Source organism: Macaca nemestrina, chromosome 15, assembly GCF_043159975.1.
Source record: "Macaca nemestrina isolate mMacNem1 chromosome 15, mMacNem.hap1, whole genome shotgun sequence".
Taxonomy (NCBI): domain Eukaryota; kingdom Metazoa; phylum Chordata; class Mammalia; order Primates; family Cercopithecidae; genus Macaca; species Macaca nemestrina.
This window is the reverse complement of record NC_092139.1, coordinates 109,817,979-109,831,635: the sequence shown is the minus strand read 5'-3', so window position 1 is coordinate 109,831,635 and position 13,657 is coordinate 109,817,979. Positions and strand designations below refer to the sequence as shown.

The window sequence follows — 13,657 nt, the reverse complement described above, 5'->3', positions numbered from 1 at the left end:
TGTTAAGCTGTAGTAGTTTTTGGATGATCTCACAGCATTTTACACACAATCCTGTTATTTGAAAATACAGTTTTATTTCTTTCTTTCCAACCTTGCATTCCTGGGAGTGAATGCTATGGATAATGTTGAGGTCGGGAGTTCGAGTCCAGCCTGGCCAACATGGTTAAACCCCATCTCTACTAAAAATACAAAACTTATCTGGGTGTGGTGGCAAGCACCTGTAATTCCAGCTACTCAGGAGGCTGAGGCAGGGAAATCACTTGAACCTAGGAGGCAGAGGTTGCAGTGAGCCAAGATCATGCCACTGCACTCTAGCCTGGGCAACAGAGCAAGACTCCATCTCAAAAACAAACAAACAAAAACAGGTAAAGATGACACAGATTAACACCCTCATAAACACAGATGCAAATATTATTAACAAAATCTTATCACATTGAAAATAATATGTAAATATATACAACATTATCCATAGCACTTACTCCCAGGAATGCAAGGTTGGAAAGAAAGAAATAAAACTGTATTTTCAAATATCAGGATTGTGTGTAAAATCCTGTGGGATCATCCAAAAACCACTACAGCTTAACAAGGTTGAAGGATGCAAGATCACTGTATTAAAATCAATTATATTGCTATATAATAGCAATAAACAATTGAGAATTAAAATTTCTTAAAACCCAGTTATAATTAGCATCCAAAATATAAAATACATAGAGAAAATAATCTAACAAAAGCTACATGCAAAATCATATACTAATAATGAAAAAACATTCCTGAGAGAAATTAAAGATGATCTAAATAAATGAAGAGCCATACCATGGTCATGAATCAGAAGACTCAACATTTTAAATATGTCAGTTCCTCCCAAATTAATCTATAGATTCACTGTAATCACAATAAAAATTCCAGCAATTTTCTTGTTGAAATTGATTGCTGTTTCTAAAATTCACAGAGGAATGCAATGCAGGCCAGGCACAGTGGCTCATGCCTGTAATCCCAGCATGTTAAGAGGCCGAGTCAGGTGGATTGCTTGAGTCCAGGAGTTCGAGACCAGCCTGGGCAACATGGTGAAACCCCGTCTCTACAAAAGGACAAAAATTAGCTGGGTGTGGTCGTGCATGCCTGTAATTCCAGCTACCCGGGAGGCTGAGGCAGAAGAATCTCTTGAACCTGAGAGGCAGAGGTTGCAGTGCACCAAGATTGTGCCACTGCACTTCAGCCTGAGTGACAGAGTGAGACTCCATCTCAAAAAAAAAAAAAAAAAAAAAAAAAATACAGGTATGAACATGCTTCAAAAAATAAAAATAGAGTCTCAGCATAGAAATAGGAGATATAAGGAAGAATCAGATAGAAATTTTAGAACTAGAAAATATAACAACTGAAATAAAAAGCTCAGTGAATGGGCTCAAAAGTATAAAAGAGGACAACACAAGCAGTGAACTGGAAGACAGGACAACAGAAATTACCCAATCTGAACAACAGAGAGAAAATGGACTGGAAAAAGTAAACAAGAAAGAAAAGAAAAGAGGCCAGGCGCAGTGGCTCCCACCTGTAATCCCAGCACTTTGGGAGGCCAAGGCGGGTGGATCACGAGGTCAGGAGATCGAGACCATCCTGGCTAACACGGTGAAACCCCATCTCTACTAAGAATACAAAAACAAAATTAGCCGAGCATGGTGGTGGGCACCTGTAGTCCCAGCCACTCGGAGGCTGAGGCAAGAGAATGGCGTGAACCCGGGAGGCAGAATTTGCAGTAAGCCAAGATCACACCACTGCACTCCAGCCTGGGCAACAGAGTGAGATTCCATCTCAAGAAGAAAAAATAAAAAAGAAGAAGAAGAAGAAAAGAAACAAACAATAAAAACAACCTCGGGGATCTGTGAGGCTATTAATAAAGGATCAGAGTGGGGCGTGGTAGCTCACCCCAGTAATCCCAGCATTTTGGGAGGCAGAGGCAGAAGGATTGCTTGAGTCCAGGAGTTTGAGACCATCCTGGACAACACAGTAAGATGCCATCTCTACAAAAAATACAAAAATTAACTGAGTGTTGGGGCCGGGCACAGTGGCTCACACCTGTAATTCCAGGACTTTGGGAGGCCGAGATGGGCGGATCACAAGGTCAAGAGATCAAGACCATCCTGGCCAACTTGGTGAAACCCCATCTCTACCAAAAATACAAAAATTAGCTGGGCGTGGTGGCAGGTGCCTGTAATCCCAGCTACACAGGAGGCTGAGGCAGGAGAATCACTGGAATCCGGGAGGCAGTGGCTGCAGTGAACCGAGATCATGCCACTGCACTCCAGCCTCGCGAAAGAGCAAGACTCCCACTCAAAAAAAAAAAAAAAAAAAAAAAAATTGAGTGTGGTGGTGCACACCTGTGGTCCCAGCTACTCTGGGGGCAGAAGTGGGAGGAACGCTTGAGCCTGGAAGGTCTAGGTTGCAGTGAGTCATGATTCTGCCACTGTACTCTAGCCTGGGTAACAGAGTAAGACACTGTTTCAAAAAAATACATTAATAAATAATCAAATGAACAAATATTCAAAGAAAACTTTCCTACTTGACAAATACGTGACAAATGCACAAGCTTCAGTAACCGACTCGATCAACTGGAAGAAAGAGTATCAATGATTGAAGATCAAATGAATGAAATGAAATGAGAAGAGAAGTCTAGAGAGAAAAGAGGAAAAAGAAATGAACAAAGCCTCCAAGAAATATAGAACTATGTGAAAAGACCAAATCTACGTCTGATTGATGTGCCTGAAAGTGAGGGGGAAAATGGAACCAAGCTGGAAAATACTCTTCAGGATATCATCCAGGGGAACTTCCCCAACCTAGTAGGGCAGGCCAACATTCAAATTCAGGAAACACAGAGAATGCCACAAAGATACTCCTCAAGAAGAGCAACTCCAAGACACATAACTGTCATATTCACCAAAGTTGAAATGAAGGAAAAAATGTTAAGGGCAGCCAGAGAGAAAGGTCAGGTTACCCACAAAGGGAAGCCCATCAGACTAACAGCAGATCTCTCGGCAGAAATTCTACGAGCCAGAAGAGAGTGGGGGCCAATATTCAACATTCTTAAAGAAAAGAATTTTCTTTTTTTTTTTTTGTTGAGACGGAGTCTTGCTCTGTCACCCAGGCTGGAGTACAGTGGCCGGATCTCAGCTCACTGCAAGCTCTGTCTCCCAGGTTTATGCCATTCTCCTGCCTCAGCCTCCCGAGTAGCTGGGACTACAGGCGCCCGCCACCTCGCCCGGCTAGTTTTTTTTTTTTTTGTATTTTTAGTAGAGACGGGGTTTCACCGTGTTAGCCAGGATGGTCTCGATCTCCTGACCTTGTGATCCGCCCGTCTCGGCCTCCCAAAGTGCTGGGATTACAGGCTTGAGCCACCGCGCCCGGCCAAGAAAAGAATTTTCAACCCAGATTTTCATATCCAGTCAAACTAAGTTTCACAAGTGAAGGAGAAATAAAATCCTTTACAGACAAGCAAATGGTTAGAGATTTTGTCACCACCAGGCCTGTCCTACAAGAGACCCTGAAGGAAGCACTAAATATGGAAAGGAACAACCAGTACTAGCCATTGCAAAAACATGCCAAAATGTAAAGACCATCGATGCTAGGTAGAAACTTCATCAACTAATGAGCAAAATAACCAGCTAATATCACAATGACAGGATCAAGTTCACACATAACAATATTAACCTTAAATGTAAATGGACTAAATGGTCCAATTAAAAGACACAGACTGGCAAACTGGATAAACAGTCAAGACCCATCAGTTTGCTGTATTCTGGAGACCCATCTCACATGCAGAGACACACATAGGCTCAAAATAAAGGGATGGAGGAAGATCTACCAAGCAAATGGAAAACAAAAAAAAAGCAGGGGTTGCAATCCTAGTCTCTGATAAAACAGACTTTAAACCATCAAAGATCAAAAGAGACAAAGAAGGCCCTTACATAATGGTAAAGGGATCAATTCATCAGGAAGAGCTAACTATCCTAAATATATATGCACCCAATACAGGAGCACCCAGATTCATAAAGCAAGTCCTCAGAGACTTACAAAGAGACTTAGACTCCCATACAAAAATAATGGGAGACTTCAACACCCCACTGTCAACATTAGACAGAACAATGAGACAGAAAGTTAACAAGGATATCCAGGAATTGAACTCAACTCTGCACCAAGCGGACCTAATAGACATCTACAGAACTCTCCACCCCAAATCAACAGAATATACATTCTCAGCACCACATCACACTTATTCCAAAATTGACCACATAGTTGGAAGTAAAGCACTCCTCAGCAAATGTAAAAGAACAGAAATTATAACAAACTGTCTTTCAGACCACAGTGCAATCAAACTAGAACTCAGGACTAAGAAACTCAATCAAAACTGCTCAACTACATGGAAACTGAACAACCTGCTCCTGAATGACGACTGGGTACAACACGAAATGAAGGCAGAAATAAAGATGTTCTTTGAAACCAATGAGAACAAAGATACAACATACCAGAATCTCTGGGATACATTTAAAGCAGTGTGTAGAGGGAAATTTATAGCACTAAATGCCCACAAGAGAAAGCTGGAAAGATCTAAAATTGACACCCTAACATCACAATTAAAAGAACTAGAGAAGCAAGAGCAAACACATTCAAAAGCTAGCAGAAGGCAAGAAATAACTAAGATCAGAGCAGAACTGAAGGAGATAGAGACCCAAAAAACCCTCCAAAAAATCAATGAATCCAGGGGCTGGTTTTTTGAAAAGATCAACAAAATTGATAGACCACTAGCAAGACTAATAAAGAAGAAAAGAGAGAAGACTCAAATAGACACAATAAAAAATTATAAAGGGGATATCACCACCGACCTCACAGAAATACAAACTACCATCAGAGAATACTATAAACACCTCTATGCAAATAAACTAGAAAACCTAGAAGAAATGGATAATTTCCTGGACACTTACATTCTCCCAAGACTAAACCAGGAAGAAGTTGAATTCCTGAATAGACCAATAACAGGCTCTGAAATTGAGGCAATAATTAATAGCCTACCAACCAAAAAAAGTCCAGGACCAGATGGATTCACAGCCGAATTCTACCAGAGGTATAAGGAGGAGCTGGTACCATTCCTTCTGAAACTATTCCAATCAACAGAAAAAGAGGGAATCCTCCCTAACTCATTGTATGAGGCCAACATCATCCTGATACCAAAGCCTGGCAGAGACACAACAAAAAAAGAGAATTTTAGACCAATACCCCTGATGAACATCGACGCAAAAATCTTCAATAAAATACTGGCAAACCGAATCCAGCAGCACATCAAAAAGCTTATCCACCATGATCAAATGGGCTTCATCCCTGGGATGCAAGGCTGGTTCAACATATGCAAATCAACAAACGTAATCCAGCATATAAACAGAACCAAAGACAAAAACCACATGATTATCTCAATAGATGCAGAAAAGGCCTCAGACAAAATTCAACAGCCCTTCATGCTAAAAATTCTCAATAAATTCGGTATTGATGGAACATATCTCAAAATAATAAGAGCTATTTATGACAAACCCACAGCCAATATCATACTGAATGGGCAAAAACTGGAAGCATTCCCTTTGAAAACTGGCACAAGACAGGGATGCCCTCTCTCACCACTCCTATTCAACACAGTGTTGGAAGTTCTGGCCACGGCAATCAGGCAAGAGAAAGAAATCAAGGGTATTCAATTAGGAAAAGAAGAAGTCAAATTGTCCCTGTTTGCAGATTACATGATTGTATATTTAGAAAACCCCATCATCTCAGCCCAAAATCTCCTTAAGCTGAGAAGCAACTTCAGCAAAGTCTCGGGATACAAAATCAATGTGCAAAAATCATAAGCATTCTTATACACCAGTAACAGACAGAGAGCCAAATCATGAATGAACTCCCATTCACAATAGCTTCAAAGAGAATAAAATACCTAGGAATCCAACTTACAAGGGATGTAAAGGACCTCTTCAAGGAGAACTACAAACCACTGCTCAGTGAAATAAAAGAGGACACAAACAAATGGAAGAACATTCCATGCTCATGAATAGGAAAAATCAGTATTGTGAAAATGGCCATACTGCCCAAGGTAACTTATAAATTGAATGCCATCCCCATCAAGCTACCAATGACTTTCTTCACAGAATTGGAAAAAACTGCTTTAAAGTTCACATGGAACCAAAAAAGAGCCCGCATTGCCAAGACAATCCTAAGTCAAAAGAACAAAGCTGGAGGCATCACGCTACCTGACTTCAAACTATCCTACAAGCCTACAGTAACCAAAACAGCATGGTACCGGTACCAAAACAGAGATATAGACCAATGGAACAGAACAGAGTCCTCAGAAATAATATCACACATCTATAGCCATCTGATCTTTGACAAACCTGACAAAAACAAGAAACGGGGAAAGGATTCCCTATTTAATAAATGGTGCTGGGAAAATTGGCTAGCCATAAGTAGAAAGCTGAAACTGGATCCTTTCCTTACTCCTTATACGAAAATTAATTCAAGATGGATTAGAGACTTAAATGTTAGACCTAATACCATAAAAACCCTAGAAGAAAACCTAGGTAATACCATTCAGGACATAGGCATGGGCAAGGACTTCATGTCTAAAACACCAAAAACAATGACAACAAAAGCCAAAATTGATAAATGGGATCTAATTAAACTAAAGAGCTTCTGCACAGCAAAAGAAACTACCATCAGAGTGAACAGGAAACCTACAGAATGGGAGAAAAGTTTTGCAATCTACTCATCTGACAAAGGGCTAATATCCAGAACCTACAAAGAACTCAAACAAATTTACAAGAAAAAAACAACCCCATCAAAAAGTGGGCAAAGGATATGAACAGACACTTCTCAAAAGAAGACATTCATACAGTCAACAGACACATGAAAAAATGCTCATCATCACTGGCCATCAGAGAAATGCAAATCAAAACCACAATGAGATAGCATCTCACACCAGTTAGAATGGCAATCATTAAAAAGTCAGGAAACAACAGGTGCTGGAGAGGATGTGGAGAAATAGGACCACTTTTACACTGCTGGTGGGATTGTAAACTAGTTCAACCATTGTGGAAACAGTATGGCGATTCCTCAAGGATCTAGAACTAGAAATACCATATGACCCAGCCATCCCATTACTGGGTATATACCCAAAGGATTATAAATCATGCTGCTATAAAGACACACGCACACGTATGTTTATTGCGGCACTATTCACAATAGCAAAGACTTGGAATCAACCCAAATGTTCATCAGTGACAGACTGGATTAAGAAAATGTGGCACATACATACCATGGAATACTATGCAGCCATAAAAAAAGGATGAGTTTGTGTCCTTTGTAGGGACATGGATGCAGCTGGAAACCATCATTCTCAGCAAACTATCGCCAAGAACAGAAAACCAAACACCGCATGTTCTCACTCACAGGTGGGAACTGAACAATGAGATCACTTGGACACGGGAAGGGGAACATCACACACTGGGGCCTATTGTGGGGAGTGGGGGGGGAGGGATGGCACTGGGAGTTATACCTGATGTAAATGACGAGTTGATGGGTGCAGCACACCAACATGGCACATGTATACATATGTAACAAACCTGCACATTGTGCACATGTACCCTAGAACTTAAAGTATAATAATAATAATAAAAAAAGAAGTTCACACCAAGACACACTATAGTCAAACTTCTGAAAACAAAACAAAAAAATTTTTTGAAAGCAGCCAGAGGAAAACAATTTGTTACTCATATAGAAAAAATAATTTGAATGACAGCTGATTTCTCATCAGAGACAACAGAAAGCAGAAAGAAGTGACACAGCATTTTTCAACTGTTTAAAAAAAAAACTATCAACTCAGAATCTCATATCCAATGAAAATATCCTTCAAGAATGCTGGGGGAAATCAGAAAATTCTGAAAGGAAGGAAAACTAAGAGAATTTGTCACCAACTAATATGCCCAATTGGTTTTTTTATAAAGTGCTGATGCAATTCAACAGAGGAAAAATGGCTTTTCAACAAATGGCTCTGGAGTAATCAGATATTCATAGGCAAGAAAATGAACCTTGAACTAAGTCTTACATTATATACAAAAATTATGACAAGGTGTAGTGGTTCATGCCTATAATTCCAGCATTTTGAGAAGCTATGGAGGGTAGATCACTTGAAGTCAGGAGTTCAAGACCAGCCTGGCCAACATGGTGAAACCCCGTCTCTACTAAAAATACAAAAATTAGCTGGGTGTGATAGTGTGCACCTGTAATTCCAGCTACTTCAGAGGATGAGGCACTAGAATCATTTGAACCTGGGAGGCAGAGGTTGCAGTAAGCCAAGATCATGCAACTGCACTCCAGCCTAGGTGAGGGAGTAAGATTCTGTCTCAAAAAAAAAAAAAAAAAAAAGACCACATAGACCATGGACTCAAATGTAAATCATCAAACATCTAGGAGAAAATCTAGAGCTACGCAAAGCATTTTTAGTCTTGACACCAAAAGCACAATCCATAACAGGAAAAATAATAAACTGGATTTCATCAAAACTAAGCACTTTTGCTCTGTGAAAGACCCTGTTCAGAGGATGAAAAGGCATAGAGGGGATAACATATTTGCAAACTATGTATCTGACAAAGGACTAGTATCTAGAATATATAAAGAACTCCCAAAACTCGAAAGTAAATAATCTAAATAAAAAATGTACAAAAGACATGAAAAAGCACTTCACTAAAGAGAATATACAGATTGGAAATAAACTTGGGAAAGGATGTTCAATATCACTAGCCATTAAGGGAATGCAAACTAAAACTACAATGGGATATCCTGTACACTTATCCAAATGGCTAAATGTAAAAAGTTGCTACACCAAATATAGGAGAGGATGTGGAGAAACTGTATCACTCATAAATTGCCAATGGGAATGTAAAATGATACACTTATTCTGGAAAACAATTTGGCAGTTTCTTTTTTTTTTTCCTGAGACAGTCTTGCTCTGTCACCCAGGCTGGCATGCAGTGGTGTGATCTCAGTTTACTGCAACCTCTGCCTCCCGGGTTCAAGCAATACTCCTGCCTCAGCCTCCCAAGTAGCTGGGATTACAGGCAGACACCACCATGCCCGGCCAATTTTTGTATTTTTAGTAGAGATGAGGTTTCACCATGTTGGCCAGGCTGGTCTTGAACTCCAGACCTTGTGATCCACCTGTCTCAGACTCCCAAAGTGCTAGAATTACAGGTGTGAGCCACTGCACCCAACCTAATTTGGCAGTTTCTTAAACAACTAAATATGCAATAACCATGTGACCCATTGCACCTGGGCATTTATACAGAGAAACAGACTTATGTTGACAGAAAAGCCATACACAAATGTTTATAGTAATGTGATTTGTAATAGCCAAAAACCAAAACAACCCACATGTCCTTCAAGGGGTGAATGGTTAAACAAATTGTGGTGCCTCCATACCATGGAATACTACTCAAATGTAAAAAGGAATAAAGTATTTTTACATGTAACAAGCTTGATGAACCTCAAGAAATTGATACTGAGTGGAAAAAAAAAAAAAAAAGCCTAGCCAAAAGGTCATATAGTGCATGATTTCATTTATATCATAATCTTGAAATGATCAAATTATAGAAATGGGTACAGCAAGGTGGCTCACGCCTGTAATCCCAGCACCTTGGGAGGCTGAGGTGGGAGGATTGCTTGAGCCCAGGAGTTTGAGACGAGCCTGGGCAACAAGGTAAGACCCAGTCCCTACAAAAAAAATACAAAACAATTTAGCTGTACATGGTGGTATGTGCCTGTAGTCCCAGCTACTTGGGAGGCTGAGGTGGAAGGATCTCAAGGGGAGGCTGCAGTGAGTGAAGATTGTATCACTACACTCCAGCCTGGGCCACAGAGTAAGATGCCGTCTCAAAAAACAAAAATTACAGAAATGAAGTTCCTTTGTCAGGGACTAAGGAGGGGGAGAGGGAAAGGCAATATGAAGAATCCTTGTAGTGATGGAGATAGTCTGTATCTTGATTATATTAATGTCAATATCCTAGTCGTGACATTTTACTACCGTTTTACAAGATGTTACCATTGGGGGAAACTGGGTAATGGGTACACCTGACCGCTCTGTATTACTGATTATACAAATGAATCTATATCATCTCAACATAAACATTTAATTTAAAATGTGCCATATAATATAGGAAAAATGATAAAAGTCACTCTCTTCCTTATCGAGACAAGAAAGAAAAGCAGAAGTATGAGGCAATGTGTGGCTGTTATGTGGGCTCTGAGGAATTGTTTCCAGTTCCTGATACCTCCCCCTTGCTTTGGCTTGCATCTTGGAGCCCTATGAGCCCATATGCCACTGGAATAAAAAAGACCCTCTGCTCTTAACACTGACTTTATTGTGATCTCAGAGAAGAAGGACACAAACAGATGCTTGGCCATCTTAGGCAGGGGATCTTTAAACTGAAGCCAAAAGAGGGGTGGGGGTGAGGAGAGAGGCAGTAAAACACTGAACTGGGGTAAGAAATTCTGGGATCTGGTTCTCACTCTACTAGCAACTACACAAGTCCTTTAAATGCTGAGGGCTTCAATTCAACCCAATTTAACATTCTCTGGGCACTAAGGACAGTGGCGAAAAGAGGCCAGGTAGGTGGTTAACCCTTATCCCTATCTATGTCAACACCTATCACCAAAAAGAGCAATATTATTTGCTACAGACACTGACATTTCTCAATCTTGGATAAAAGTGCATGAAAGGGGCCGGGCGTGGTGGCTCACTCCTGTAATCCCAGCACTTTGGGAGGCCAAAGCAGGTGGATCACCTCAGGTCAGGAGTTTGAGATCAGCCTGGCTAACATGGCAATACCTCGTCTCTACTAAAAATTCAAAAATTAGCCGGGCATGGTGGTGGGTGCCTGTAATCCCACCTACTCAGGAGGCTGAGGCAGAATTGCTTGAACCTGGGAGACAGAGGTTGCAGTGTGCTGAGATTGTGCCACTGCACTCCAGTCTGGGCCACAGAGCAAGACTCCATCTCAAAAAAAAAGTACATGAACCTACCTTTAGAAATCTCTATTTGGGCCAGGCACGGTGGCTCTCGCTTGTAATCCCAGCACTTTGGGAGGCCGAGGTGGGCAGATCACAAGGTCAGGAGATCGAGACCATCCTGGCTAACACGGTGAAACCCCGTCTCTAGTAAAAATAAAAATAAAAAAAAAATTAGCCAGGCGTGGTGGCAGGCGCCTGTAGTCCCAGCTACTCATAGCACCAGCTACTCAGGAGGCTGAGCCAGGATAATGGCGTGAACCCAGGAGGCGGAGCTTGCAGTGAGCCAAGATCGCGCCACTGCACTCCAGCCTGGGCGACAGAGTCAGACTCTGTCTCAAAACAAAAAAAGAAATCTCCATTTGTATTAATCCATAATTACAATGTAAGTAAAAAATAAGAGGCTTAAGATGCAAACGCAGGCCGGGCGTGGTGGCTCAAGCCTGTAATCCCAGCACTTTGGGAGGCCGAGACGGGCGGATCACGAGTTCAGGAGATCGAGACCATCCTGGCTAACACGGTGAAACCCCATCTCTACTAAAATACAAAAAAAATTAGCCGGGCGAGGTGGCGGGCGCCTGTACTCCCAGCTACTCGGGAGGCTGAGGCAGGAGAATGGCGTGAACCCGGGAGGCGGGGCTTGCAGTGAGCTGAGATCCGGCCACTGCACTCCAGCCTGGGCAACAGAGCCAGACTCCGTCTCAAAAAAAAAAAAAAAAAAAAAAAGATGCAAACGCAGTTTGAAGACAATCTGCTGGATGTTCTCCAACCATCCCCCTGAACAAGGCTGCTGCCCTTCAGTGGCTCTTAGTCACTAAGATCTACTCTGAAAGGTGTGAAGGCTGAGATTAAAGAAAGTTAACAGAATTCTCATAATCTGATTAGTAGACAAAGGAAAAGAAAACTAACATTTATCAAACATCTGTGTCCACCTGACACTCTTCTAGGCACTTCTTATTATATACGTTGTCTCATTTAATCCTACTGTGTGGTAGTCATCCTTATCCCCATTTTATACATGCAGAAACCAAAGTTCGTGGAGGAAAGGTAACTTGACATACAGCTTGTAGCTGATGTCAGGGTCTGACTCTAAAGTTCGAATTCTTTTTACTATATACTACATTGCCTCTATCACTATGGAGGATATTTATTTTCAGAACTGTTCTGTTCTTTCCCAATTTTCTAAAATTACTCTTGTTAATAAGAATAAATAAGGTTTTTTCCCCTTTTTAAGGTATGATAGCAAAAAGGCACCATTCACTAAATTACACTGAACTCTACACATTTAAAAAATGATCAAGGGCCATTTCCGCCCCTCAGTGGCTTTACTGTGATGTAATTTACATACTATAAAATATCTCCTTCACCCATTTTAAGTGTAAAACTAAATGAATTTTAGTATATTTTAAAAGTTGTACACTGTCATCACAAACTAATTTTAGAGTATTGCCATCAGTCTTAAAAGAAACCTTAAGACCGGGCAGGGTGGCTCACCCTTGTAATCCCAGCACTTCGGTAGGCCGAGATGGGCGGATCACAGGTTAGGAGTTCGAAAACAGTCTGGCCAACATGGCAAAAACCTGTCTCTACTAAAAATACAAAAATTAGCCAGGTGTGATGGTGCACGCCTGTAATCCCAGCTACTTGGGAGGCTGAGGCAAGAGAACCGCTTGAACCCAGGAGACGGAGGCTGCAGTGAGCCGAGATCGCACCACTGCACTCCAGCCTGGGTGACACAGTGAGACTCCTCTGTCCACTGCCCCCTGCCCAAGAAAAAAGGAAACCTTGTGCCTTTCACATTCAGTCCCCATTTTCACTCTCAGCATCTGATAACCACTCATCTTCTGTCTCTATAGATTTGTCTCTTCTGAATCCTTTATATAAGGAGAATAATATGATACGTGCTATTTGTGTTTAGCTTTTTTCGCTTAGTGTATTTTCAGGGTTCAACATTGCTGAACAGTATCCATTACATGGATATACCACATGTATTAGGCCCTTCTTGCATTGCTATAAAGAAATACCTGAGGCTGGGTGATTCGTAGAGAAAAGAGGTTTAGGCTGGGCGTGGTGGCTCATGACTGTAATCCCACACATTGGGAGGCTGATGTGGGTGGATCACTTGAGGTCAGGAGTTTGAGACCAGCCTGCAACATGGTGAAACCTTGCCTCTACTAAAAACACAAAAATTAGCCAGGCGTGGTGGCGTGCGCCTATAATCCCACCTACTCGGAAGGCTGAAGCAGGAGAATCACTTGAACTCAGGAGGCAGAGGTTACAGTGAGCTGAGATCGTGCCATCACCCTCCAGCCTGGGCAACAGAGCAAGACTCCACCTCAAAAAAGAAAAAAAAGAGAGAGAGGAAAAAAAAGAGGTTTAATTGACTTAGAGTTCTGCAGGCTGTGCAAGCATGGCTCCAGCATCTGCTCCTGGTGAGGGCCTCAGGAAGCTTCTAATCACAGCAGAAGGAAAAGGGAAAGCAGGGATGTCACATGGTGACAGCAGGAGCAAGAGAGCAAAGCGGGAGATGCCATACACCTTTAAACAACCAGATTGCAGCCGGGCGCGGTGGCTC

At 41.6% G+C, this 13,657-nt stretch overlaps 1 long non-coding RNA gene across 1 annotated transcript in view; it reads right to left on the bottom strand.

Moving 5' to 3' along the window:
- The window catches only part of LOC139358744 (uncharacterized), a 35,143-nt gene extending 21,486 nt beyond the window's left edge, over positions 1-13,657 (bottom strand). The window contains exons 1-2 of the long non-coding RNA XR_011614183.1: positions 13,308-13,657; positions 11,098-11,229 (exon numbers count right to left, since the gene is read on the bottom strand). This is a non-coding gene — a long non-coding RNA (uncharacterized lncRNA). The remainder of the gene's footprint in view (positions 1-11,097; positions 11,230-13,307) is intronic.